General features: G+C 40.7%; 1 pseudogene; it reads right to left on the reverse strand.

The window, feature by feature from the left end:
- Positions 1-7,560: 7,560 nt before the first annotated feature.
- On the reverse strand, positions 7,561-12,612 carry LOC114038070 (annotated as a pseudogene).
- Between the last annotated feature and the right edge of the window lie 665 nt (positions 12,613-13,277).

Here is a 13,277-nt window from a genome sequence, read left to right on the forward strand (position 1 = left end):
GGTTGTATGTTTTGATGTTCTTTGTCACCAAAGTAAGATTCTATGGTCTGACTCTTTTTGCACTGCTTGCTCACGATCCCAGCCAATTACTTGAGTTATAAACTCTTTTTTAGGGTAGAAGTCTACTTCCAATGTGGAGAATATACTGTCCCAAGCTTCAGGGGTTTTGTGCAGCTGTTTTCAGAGATACTTCTCGGGACCTGTAAATTTTCAGTTCTTCCAAGGTGCTATGATCAAGGATGAGGTGTTTACTCCTTTCCTGGCCTGTGCTCTGGTCTATGAGTGACCACGAGCACTCTTTTCTGTCTTGGAACTGTGAGGAGGATTCCCTCTCAACCGCCACTCCAAGCTCTACCATGCCAACACTCCTCCTTGCCCCAGGATCGCCACCCAGAACTGTGACCTAGATCAAAGCATGGGCAAAGCACAGAATCCTGCACCAGCATAGAGATCCCTGCAATTCCTCTCTGATCAGCCACTAAATTCCCCCTCAGTCTGTGGGCTGGAAGTTCTGGAGGCAGCTGCTGCCTGGGGGCCAAGCTCGGGGACTTGGGCTGCTGTGCTTCTCTCTCACCCCTGTCACAGAATTTTTCCACTGATGTTCTAAGTTGTCTTTGGCATTTGTGGGTTGAGAAGTCTAGAAACTGCCACAGCTGCCCACAATTCAGTCCTCTGAGGCCTGCTCCAGGTTTGCTGAGGCCTGCGTGCCATGTCGAACTATGTTCCTCTCCTTGCCTGTCACAATAGACCTTGCCAGTCAACCATCCAGGCTGTTTTGGCTTGTAAATTTGTTTCACTTTGTCTTTTTGTCAGTTCTGCTGCCTGGAGAATAAAATTAAGGGGTGAGAGAGGATTATACTAGGAGAAAGAGAAAGGGAGAGGTAGAATGGGGTAAATTATCTCACATAATACAGACAAAAGGCTTTTATAGTGGAGGGGAAGTAGGGAAAGGTGAGAGGGAATGAATGAATCTTATTCTCATCGAATTTGTCTTAAGGAGGGAATAAAATATAAAATATAAAAGTCAACATATCAGTGTGGTTCTAGTAAGGTGACTACTGAACCCCCTTGAACTTGGACTTGAACTTAGGCTGCAGGGCTTCATAAAAATATTCTCTAGTGCAATTGTTTTTACTATCAAATAGGGCATATTCTTCACCAGATTACCAAATCACTTGTTCAGGAGGGTATGCATCCAGAGAACATATTTGACCAAGTCATATACATGGAGGGCATACATATACTGATAATGAATAAATCAGAGAATATACACATACACACATGCCAGGGACTGCTGGACTTGTCTGAAGAGTCTAGGATCTAGATCAGGGGTGGAGAACCTGCAGGCTCAAGGCTGCTCAAATGCAGCCTTTTGACTGAATCCAAACTTCACAGGACAAATCATTCTATTAAGGTTTATTAATCCTTTTATGAATCCAAACTTCACAGGACAAATCCTTTTATTAAGGTTTATTAATTCTTTTATTAAAGTTTAGATTCAGCCAAAGGGCTGTACTTGAGGACCTAGAGGGCCACATGTGGCCTTGCACTTACAGGTCCCCACCCCTGGTCTAGATGGAGGGAAATGTACTGTTAGGGTTCAATCATAGCTGAGGTAACATGGATGCAGCAGAATCACCTATGTTTCCATATTATTGATCTGCAATCCCTGCATCACATCTCTGCCCTCCACTATGCATCTATGTTGGATGTTGTCTCCATTTTCTGTTGGATATTTCTGCTAGTCTAATGTTTATTTAACTTCTTTAGGTTACCATCAGCTATTCAATATCTTCAGGGCCAGCTGCTGATCTTTGCTACCAACTTCTGGAATGTAATAACTAAGCTAGTAAATCCCTCCCTGGAAATGGAGGGCTAACACTTTAGTGTGTGTGTGCGTGTGTGCGTGTGTGTGTATAGTCTAGTCTAGTATAATGAGCTAACATATCCAGCCAGATAGCCAACAAAAACTGGAAAAAGTCTCAGCCTGAGTAACTTAAAATTGAAACTTAACCAGAAAGTTATTTTTAACTAAAACCCTTTATTGTCTGTCTGTATGACCCAAACAGTATTCTAAATAATTTGCTCAAGAAAACCACAAATAAGGAGTGTGGGGTTGAGGTAATGAGGCTCTCCTTAACCTCTGTAAAGAACCTGGTGCCCATGAAAATACATCTGTGGGTGAGAATCCATTAATTAGGGACTAGGTGGATCAGTGGATAGAACACTGGGGCCTAAGGTCAAGAAGACCTGAATTCAAATCCAGCCTCAGACACTTATTAGTTGTTCAACCTTGGGCAAATCACTTAATTTATCTCAGTTTACTCAATTGGAAAATGGGGATAATAATAGTACCTACCTCCCATGGTTGTTGTGAGGATCAAATCAGATAAAATTTGGAAAGTGCTTAGCACAGGGCCTGGCACATTGTAGGGGCTATATAAATGCTAGTTGTTGTTGTCATTATTATTGTTATAAGACATGGCTATAGCCCCGAGCCTTTGTTCTGCATTTCTATCTTTGTTATGCATACTTGTGATAGTAAAATCACTGGGCATTATTTAGCATCCTGGCTAGTACAAACATTCCATAATTTTTATGTCTAGATAAAATGTAACTTTTATTACTACCAAGGTCACATGATAACTTGAGTTAGAATGGTAATAAAGTATTTTTTGGGTAAAATTCCTTAGGAAGGACTGCTCTGGTGAATTTTACTAGATTAGAAAAAAGAATTAGGGCAGCTAGGTGGCACAGTGGATAGAATGCCAGGCCTGGAGTCAGGGAGGCCTGAGTTCAAATCTAGTCTCAGACATTTATTAGCTGTGTGACCCTGGGCAAATCATTTAGCTGCATTTGACTGTTTCCTCATCTGTAACATGAGCTAGAGAAGGAAATGGCAAACCACTCCAGTATCTTTGCAAAGAAAACCTGAAATGGAGTCACAACGAGTCTGACATGATTGAAATGACTGAAAAACAAGAAGTGGTATTGGAGTGGGCAATATTATAGAGGAGTAAGAGTCTGGGCTTTGGAGTCAGGTCCTGAGTTCAGATCTTGGCTCTGCTACTTACTTGCAGTGTGGCTTAAAGAAAATCACTCATTCTTTCTGAGCCTATAATATCTTACCATAAAAAAAAAAGAGGAGTTTGGATTCAATGACCTCTCAAGTGCTTTTCAGCACTAGTTCTCTGAGCCTGTGAGCATGCCAATTGTCCTTATGTGATAGTATTGGGAAATGGTCTGATAGTTTAAATATATTCTTCTCTATGTAATTTGTATTAATGATTTTGGAAGTAAAATTTAGATAGATTGAGGATAGATTTTAATGTAGTCCCTGGATGAATCAGTGCACATTTTGAATGGGTGAGGTCAAACTACCAGTTTAAAAACAAAACAAAATGTTAAAAAATGCTAAACAGAAAGCCATATGAATTATGTCATTGAGTAATATCTTATACTTAGAATGGCCATAGACATCATCCACTTCAGATTTTCTTAGCTCTTTGTGCATCCTGGAACCCTCTGGAGTTGGTGAAGACCACTGACTCCTTCTTAGAATATTTTTAAACACATAAAATAAAATATATAGTATTAAAAAGAAAACCTATTATACTGCAATGTAATTATCAAAATATTTTTTAAAAAAGTTAAGAACGGATCTAATGCACCTCTCTTATAGGTGATGAAACTGAGGCCTTAAAAGTTCAAGGTACTTGTTCAAAGTCACGCAGATAGTAAGTGCCAGAGTCAGGCCTAGAGCTCAGCTTTTCTAACTCTAAATCAAGCAATCTTTACCCTCGGCCTGTTGCACGTGGCCTGTTGGTACAGGTGGTACAAATAGTAGACATCCTGTTGCTATTCCATGTATACAACAGGACCTTTGTGTTATGTTAAACTTAATTAGTGAATAGCTCTCATCTTAATAAAACAAACTTTCTTAGCTATACAATAGCAGTTAACTATCACTGTCACTTTAAAATAAGTAAGAAATAAGATAAGATAAGAAATATCTTGATTCCAGTAGGATTCTATTCATAGCTGAAATTCACTTGAAATATACTGCCAACTCACCATCAAAAATTAGACCTGCTATCTTGTTTCTAGTGCTATTCACCAAGGACTAATTATGACACAGGTTATTAATAAAGAAATGATGGAAGGGAGGATAGGTTGAAGGGAGACAGAAAGAGCTTAGAATGCATTATTCAAATCAACTTTCAGATTCCCTGTGACCTATAGATAAATTTCTGCAACTAAGTCTTCTTGACAACTGTAGTCTTTCCAGTAAATATGGGGATAGGGAATGTGAATAGCCGACTTTGCAAATGCCTGAAGTTTCTGAGCTAATCCCCACTGTGATATTTTTATTTTTAAATAATGTCAACATGCAAAGAACAGTTAGTAACATATTTCATTTATTCAGTAAGGATTTTGCCACCTACCGCTTCCATAGTGGATTCTTTGTTTTTTTTTTTTGTTTTTGGTTTTGGTTTTTTTTGCACACAGTTCATACTTGTTCTTCACAAATCTTGAAATGATTATTCTTGGTTTATTGAACACCAGCATTGTAGATGGGCCTTTTGAGGACTTATAAGCAGACATAGTCTCTGACCTGGGGTTCACATTCTTAGTTAGAAAAAATGAATTTGTGGCTCCATACTCTAGAAAGAAGTGGTTACATACCTCTGGTAGAATAGGGAGCTTCTCTTTTGGCTGTTTTGATAGCAACATGTGGTATTAGAAGACTGATGTTGGGCTCAGAAACATTTGGGTTCATGCCCTGCTCCTGATATTAGCTTTCTGATCATCACTAAGTCACAACCTCTTGGTGGCTCCAGATTCCAGACAACTCTCTAAAATGATAAATTATGCACAAGAGGCAGATATGTGTCTGTGGAAGGAGTTTTTACACATATTTTTCCCTTCCACCTCTAAAATTAAAAGTCTACATCCCCAAAAGAATTGGAATGGATCTCAGAGGTCTTATGGTCCAACCCCTATCCAAATCATAAATAACATTAACGAAATCCTTGATCATTCAACTTCTACTTTAAACACTATTAGTACTTTGGGAATAAGGCATTGTACTTGTTGCTAGGCCTTTGTTTCAGAAGAGAAGCAAATAGAAATTATCTGGGTGCACAGGTGACAGATAAATTATACATTTATGACAAATTTATTCAGCTTTTCTAGTTCAGTGCATCTTCTAATGGTCATCAGCAGTATTCAGGTAAGCATGACCTTATGTGAACTTTCTCTGTAAAAATAGGTGCATGGTTATAATGGACTTTCCCAGTCCCTGCTGGAATTGTACTGAAATGTTACAGAAAGGCATATCATTTTCAATTCTTTTTAATGACTCTTAGGTCTATACTAATAAATTTTGAATCTGCAGTTCATAATTTTTTTTGCCCAAGCACATAATTTTTTTTATTTTGTTTATAGTCTCAAGAGTCTTCATATAAAATGCTACTTTCATCATTCTAGATGCTCAAGAAAAATTGCCTGTCAGGTTAAATTAAAGGTAGTTTCTTTTTTAAATGTTGCATGCAAAGCCCCTCCATTATTTGTGTTCTGTATTATATGAGCCCCAAGCAATTTAACAACTCTTCACAGTATAAAGAAAATAAAGAAATGAAAAGTTTTACTGTCAACATCTTAGCCAGGATTCAATTCAATGAACATTTATTAAGTGTGTAATATGTTCAAGGCAGCACAAGAATTCCAGAAAGAGACTTTTATGTCCCAGAAGCACAGAACTTCAGATGTGGAAGGCCACATGGGTCAAACTGTACTTAACAAAAATGGTCTCTATGGTGACTCCAATAAATGGTCATTCAGACTTTGCTTGAAGACCTCCAGCAACAGGGAACCCATTTTCTCTTAAGGCAGCCAGGTTTACCTGTGGATGGTTCTAATTGTTAAAACCCAGGTTTCCTGACTCCAAGTCCAGTACTAAGCTGTTCTGTAGACAGGTCCATTTCCTGTTTCCCATGACAGCCCTTCACCTACCTGATGCTACTTATCACTTCCTCTCTTTAGCCTTCTCAGGAAGAAACATCTAGAATTCCTTCTAATGATCTTTCTATGACATAGTCTCTAGTACCCTCAAAATCTCTATCCCTGATGTGGCTTAACCTTTTGTCCTTATATTTTCCTGGGCAGTGCTAGTTCCTTGAGGCCAAGTGCTTATCTCTTCATCTTTGCACATCTCTCTGGTGCTTAGCACAGTGTCTTCCATGGAGAAGGCAATTATTAAATGTTTGTTGAATTGGATTGAATGTGGAAGGTCCTAAGCTGTCTCTTGTCTTTCCTTCCCCCATGACACACATATCTCTATTTTGGAGTACCACTGAGCCAATGGCATTTGACTCCCTGAAGTCCTCTTGGCAGTGGCACCTGGTGATGAAGCTGTTGTTTGTCCTTCCTTCTGGAAGAGGACCATGGCATCAGGAAGGTGATGCCATGAATTGCAAGTAGAATGGATTTAAGTGAGGCAGGGCTATGCAAAGTCGCCAGCCTCACTTTCTCCTCTGGTGACATCTGGGCCCAGTAGCAAGATATAGGTCAGGATGACTGGAGATGGTCCCAGATGTACCTTGGCCTTTTTAAACTAAAGTCTTTCCTAAGTCCCAGTTTGACTGAGGCAATGCCCAATCAGTGAATAAAGCTAGGTAAGAAATGAGGCAAAGAATGGCCTCAACAGCTGCTATTTATATTCACTCTGAGTCAGCAAGGGCCCAAACAATGATCAGGTGGGGCTTGGGCTGACACCTATTGTTGGCCAATCAATGAGAGGCAGAGTGATTTGAATTTAAAGCATGGTCTTTAAGAAAGAAATCTCACCTGTAAACCCCTAGGTATCTTGTGAGGTTTCAGTGATCAGGGAATGGTATTATACCCTATATGGACAGCTCTTGCTGGTGCTGTGCCCAAAGGAAATGTACATTTTAATCTCTGAAACATTTTTTATTTTGTTGTTTTTTTCTCTTAAAGACAGCTCTCTTAACCCCAAATCACTCTGGTCCCAGACCAAGCCCTACTTGGTCACTGTTTTGGCCCTGATTAGCTCAGAATGAATGTAAGTAACAATTGTTTCTGTTTTGACCAGAAACCCTGAGGGTCTTCTCCCAGATCTATTTTTTTTTTAATGCTCCTGACAGTCATTTATTTACACAGCCCTTGGAAAGGGGCTGGCATTGACCCCACAGGGGCTATAAACGATGGGGTGGTCGGGGATCAAGGGGCAGGGCAACAGGGGGATAGCCACCCCGCCCCCTCACGGCCACGTGTGTCCTCCTCTCTCCAGATCCCCAGCGAGCGCAAGGACACCAGGATCAATTTTTTTCGCAGCTACAAAGACATCACGAAGTACATGGCGGAGTTCTGGCGCATAAAGGCCAAGCAGAGCTCAGACTAGTGGGGCCAGGGATGCTTGGCTCCCGGTCCTGGGCCCAGTCTCAGTCCTCTGAAGCTGCCCACACCCATTTTAGGCCCCACCTTCCCACCCCCCAGTCCCCTATTGGGAAAGCAAAGGCAGACAAGGGATGGCCTGGGTTAGCGTGCACGGTTCTTCATTTTCTCTCTTGCCCTTTTTCCAGGTCTCTTATTGGGCTGCTTCTTGCCCACCTTGTGGGGGCCCTTGCCATGGGCGGTCCGGGCTCGGAAGCCAGATACGTCATCATAGCTCTCCCGGGTGTCCCGCTTGGATCCTTTCTTGCTTCCTCCAAAACCAACCTTGTGGTTCCTTCTCGCCTCGCGGGAGCGACCTTCCATCTCCCTCAAGGAAGTCCAGTTTGTCGTAGAAGCCTTTCTGGAACTTCTTGATGGCCGTCATCATCTGAGACGTCTCCCGCTGCCTCTTCTGAAGAACCTCTGTCTGTACCTTCCTACCGTATTTCCTGAGCGCTCGAAGCTGCTTGGCCTTTTCAGACTTCTCCCTGGCGGCCTGTTTCCTTTGTAGCTTCTGTCGAATCTTCTGCATCTGCCGGTCAGACTTGGCCGTCTCTGCAAAGTAGTCCTGGGGCCTCTTGGTGGGGATCTGGTGCTGGGGGAGCCGGGGCGGCACGGCCAGGACCGCAGCTTGGGCCTGGCGGTAGAAGGTCATCTCCCTTCGGAAGTCGTCCTCGGGGTCCACGGGCGTCTGCTGCGCGGGGAGCTCTGACGCTGGCCCCACGGTCACGTCCAGCCGCTCCAGCCACGCCAGGTCCTTCCGGAACTCGGCCTGCCCAGTCACGTCATTTTGCCTGCGTTTGGGCTCCTGGAGCTCCACTCTGAGCCCCGGTTTAAGCACGCCCCGCGCGAAGGCCTCCTGCAGCTCGGCCTCGGAGAGTGCCTCTGAGTCCGCCTCCGAATCCAAGCCTGACGCTAGCAACGCCTTCGCTGCTCCACTCCGGTCTACCCTATTTTCTTTTTAAAGAAACCATTCTTTGCCTCTTTTTTTTTTTTAATTAAGCCTTAATCACTGAGGATACTGCCTCAATCAAATTGAGACCTGCTAAAGACTTTAGCTTAAAAAGGCCAAGGTCCCCCACTGCATCCTGGGCCATCTCCAGTTGTCCTGATCCATCTCTGGCCACTGGACCCAGATGGCTTCAGAGGAGAAAGTGAGGCTGGTGACTTTACACAGCCCTCTCTCATTTAAATCCAGTTCATTCCTGTGTCATGGCATCACCTCCCTGATGTCATGGTCCTCTTTGAGAATGAAGAGCAAACAGCAGCAGCAGCAGTGATTAAAGCTCAGAATGGACTCGTGTTAAAGAGTTCTATAAAAGCAAGCTCTAAGGAGTTTGCTTTTATTTCTTCTTTCTCTTCAAAACCCCTTCCATCCCTTTTCTCTTCTGCTACAGCGAGTTAAGGGGTAAGAGGCTGAGTGGAAAGACTCTGTCTCAAATCCTTCCCTCTCCACCAAGTCCAGTAGTTACCTATAGCTAGCTGAAGCATGACTATCAGATGTCTTCAAACAGAGGCCCTCAAAATCTTATCTCATAAAGTTGAATGAGGAGTTTATCAAATTAATAAAAGACTCTCATGACCAACCCTTCGTACATGTCCCTCAGTTAAATATTTGCTGCCCCTAGCACATTAAACTGAAGGATTTGGGGGCATGTTAGTCCACAGCTGTAATTTTGGAAAGCCCACTATAGGTTTTGGAAAGATTTCATCGATGTCCATTAGCCATAATTCTTTTTTGAGGATTTAGACTTTCCATAACTGATTGATCTAGAGGTTACATTTATCCCCAAATATATAGTTTTACAAATTCAATGAGCAAGAAATGTTGCACGAGGTTTCTACAGCTCATGTCTGTTTTGGTGCTTGTAAGGACTACCCAACATAAACAATTAGTAAACACAAAAAAATAAGAAGTAAATAGCATAGGAAAAAAATGAAAGAAAAAGGAAAAACACTCCCTCTTGAGAAGAGAAATTTAGTTCCAGCTGAGCTCCAAAAATGTGTGGGGCTCCCCTAAAATGGATTCAATTGGTTCAAGTGGGAGTCAGCCACTCATATGAAAAATCAGCTTTGTCAATGAGTATCTGTCATCTATAGAGCAATCAAAAATGGAAATTTGGATGAGTTGAGATTGATTTCATACTCCTAAGCTTCACTTCCATATAGGGAAAGTGCTCAGGGTTTCTAGGCCATCAGGCAACCTCCTTGACTCAAACCATTATAGCACAAGCCAGATTTGCTCAAAATCAATAACAAAAAGCAAATATGAATGAGTTCTAATGATATGTTGGGGTTCACAAAAAGTGATTAGTTTAGTCTCTTAGAATGGATTGGAAATCAACCCTCAACCAAATCTTTGATTAGAATTCATATAGTGTCAGCTATCTAGGCTTCCTTGCTAGGGAAAGTATCCCAAATGGGCTTAAAAAAAATCAAACAAAGCTTTCTTAAATGGATCATTGCAAAACATGGGGTAATCTAAAATGGAGATTCAGATGTAACGTTCTGAATCACTCCATGCTAGGGTAAGCAGGTTAGCTTAAAAAAAAAATCAAACTAAGATGAGTCCTAAAGATGTGTAGGTTTCCTGAGATTAAGCAATTTGAGTTAATTGGAGGTTAACTCCTCACATCCAAGATAAGATGCTTGTATTATTCATGTCGTTTTAAGGCAAACAGTACAGGTGGGCTCAAAAAGAAAATCATACAATTATAAATGAGCTGTACTAATCCATCCCATGCTAGAGTGAGTAGTGTAGGGCTAAGGGTGGGGACCCTGAGGCCTCGAGGCCACATGTGGCCCTAGGTCCTCAGATGTGGCCCTTTGACAGAATTCAAACTTTCCCCATTTCCTGGTAGGCCTACCATCTCCAAACCCTTCCTACCCCCAGGGGGAAAATTTTCATATTTCCATTAGATCCATCTGGAAAGACAATGAACTTGGAGCTGGTTATTGTGGAAATTTTTGGACATTCCAGTGAGTCTGTATTTCCCATAGAGTCTTACACAGTCTTTCCAACACTCTGATTTGGAATTTAAACTTTGAGAGCTGATGAACAAATTGGTTCCTTTCCCATTGGACCTGTACTGTCTGAATAACTCACTGGCTTTGTTCTTTAGACAGGCTACCATTCAGAGACCATGTAGGCAATTTAATTTCCCCCCCCAAGGAGTATGCTACATCAGAAAATCTCCTGTTCAAAAGGCCTGACTTCTGAATTCTCAAATTTGGGAACTCTCAAACTTTAGATTACCCATGAGACAACTCTAAAAGCTGATGCCACTGTGGAAATATTTCTTCTGTGGCTAGGTCAGATTCTGGGATCAGTCTGCTCAGGGAATTAAAAATCCTCCCACCTGTACAAATTGGGTTATGGTTTGGGAACATTGTCCACAAACTACTCTCTCAACTTATGTGCAAGCAGTTGTCAATATGTGTATGTCCTATACGTGAACATATTCATACTTCTCTGTCTCTCTTTCTCTCATAGGATTTCTGAGCTATTAACATGGGTGGTTACTATAAGATAATCCATCTAGGACGGATCAAATCACTTACTGGTCTACTCTTCTTACTTTATAAGTTTGTAAATTTAGACCTAGAAGGTACCTTAGGGATCATCTAGTCTAGGGGTTATTAACCTGAGGTCAGTGAGCTTGTGTGTATGTGTGTGTGTATGTATGTATACACATGTGCATATATGTGTATATATAGGTATCATATTTATAATCACACATATATTTATATACATATATCTGTATATGTATATATATACATAAAGACATGCACACAGGTATGCATATATGTACATACATACACACATACATACATATAAATTCACTGACCTCAGGTTAATAACCTCTAGACTAAATGATCCCTAAGGTACCTTTCAGGTCTAAATTTACAAAACTATGAAGTAAACAGATTAAATAAATAAGTGGCTGGATCCATCCTAGGATGGATTATCTAACAGTTACAATTTTCATCCATGTTAATACCTCAGAGGACCTACAAAGATTTTTACTCAGAGCTCTAACTAGGGCAGGACTGTCAGGACCCTGTACCAGGGCAATGATATTTAGAAAATGCTGACAGCACTCACAGTCTTTCAGCAGCCCAGAAACAACTGAGTTTAGCATTTAGTTAGTAAGAATAATTAGTTACAATAGGAAGCTACCGGATGGCATGTGTGTGCTTCTTTTCTCCCCTGGCTCTAATGCTTTACTTGTCAGAAGGAACTGTCTGCCCTGCAGGAAAGGTTGGCAGCCCCACATGCAGAATCTCAGCAACCAGGATTAGAACAGAGTTCCAAGCTGAAAAAAATCTACTTGAAATGACATTTACATTCATGTGTATATATTTACATATATGTGTGTATGTTTGTATATGAAAAGATTTATCAATACTGACCTCTCTCAAGAGGGGAATCTGATTGATGACTTGCCTTGATAAACTGTGGATTATTTTATTTAAGTTTATTCTAGAGCTAGGCCATAGTAAAAGGAACTCTAATAACCTAAGAGATTTTGATAGCTTTGTTGAGGATCTTCTTTTCTATAAGAAGAAATCTTATAGAATGATTCAAAGTCACTTTATTATTTTCTGAAATTGATGTTTTGAAAGATTTCTTTGGGATGCCTGCTTCTTTCTCAGTTGTTGAATTGAACTCACTGGAAGACTTGGACAATGTTTAAAATTTTCTTAGTGGGAACCATGATTTTTTAATTTATTAACATCTTTATACAAAATAGCTGGTTCTAGATATGGGAAAATGGAAGGTTATATTAGGTTTCCTAAATCATCTTTGCTTGTATGCTTATTGCAGTCCTGAAAAATTTTAGCTTGGGACTTTGTTGAATTTCTAATTGCTGTGATTCTGCATGTGGGCTTTCTAATATGTCCAAGATGGTGGTTCCTTAGGAGAAGTGAAAAATCTAAGCCATTGGAGAGGAAGCACATACATGCCATCTGGTGACTTTCCATTATAATGGATTATTTTTGCTAAGTAGGTGCTGATCTCATTTGTTTCTATGCTACTAAAGACTAGAAATGCCGTCAGGTTATCTAAAAGTAGGCTTTTCTCAAGGCTCAGTCCTTAGATCTATTCTCTTACCTCTTTATACTCTTTTCCTTGCCAATCTCAATCACTTCCATGGCTTCAATTATCTTCTTCAATACATAGGGTTCTTAACTCTATATCTCTAGCTCTGATCTGTCCCCCAAGTTTTAGTTTCACATTTTTATATTCCATTTCCATATAGTACCATCATCTTATACTCAATGTTAAGTTTGACTTTAGTGTAAGATAAACTTTAAATCATTATCCATCCTTACTCCTCTCCCCCAACATCACCCTTCTTCCAACTCCAGGAAGGCATCATTATGTAGTAGAAAGTGCAATGTATTTGGAGTCTAGAGAGACCTAGGTTTGAATTTCACCTTTGATACTAGCTTTGTAACCACTGGACTTGATTCCTCTGAACCCCAGTTTCATCATATGTAAAATAAGGTAAATTATGCCTTTAGTTTCTACCTCAAATGAGTCAAAGTATATACAGTGCTTTATGAGCTTTAAAATGCTATATGGATCATGGTTATTACTATTATTGTTATGATTACTTTCCCCATTCTAGTTGATGACAATACAGCTTTTTCAATCTCTAAGGCCCAAAGCCTTGAAATCATCTTTGTTTCTTCTCTCTCTCCCTTACCTCTCATATCCAATCGACTGACTAAGTCAATTTCCATAGTCTTTTGTACTTTCCCCTTCTATTGAACATAACCCTAGTTTGGACTCTGATCATCTTTTGCCTGGTCAG

The sequence above is a fragment of the Vombatus ursinus genome, unplaced genomic scaffold, assembly GCF_900497805.2.
Source record: "Vombatus ursinus unplaced genomic scaffold, bare-nosed wombat genome assembly UNPS02010788.1, whole genome shotgun sequence".
Lineage (NCBI taxonomy): Eukaryota > Metazoa > Chordata > Mammalia > Diprotodontia > Vombatidae > Vombatus > Vombatus ursinus.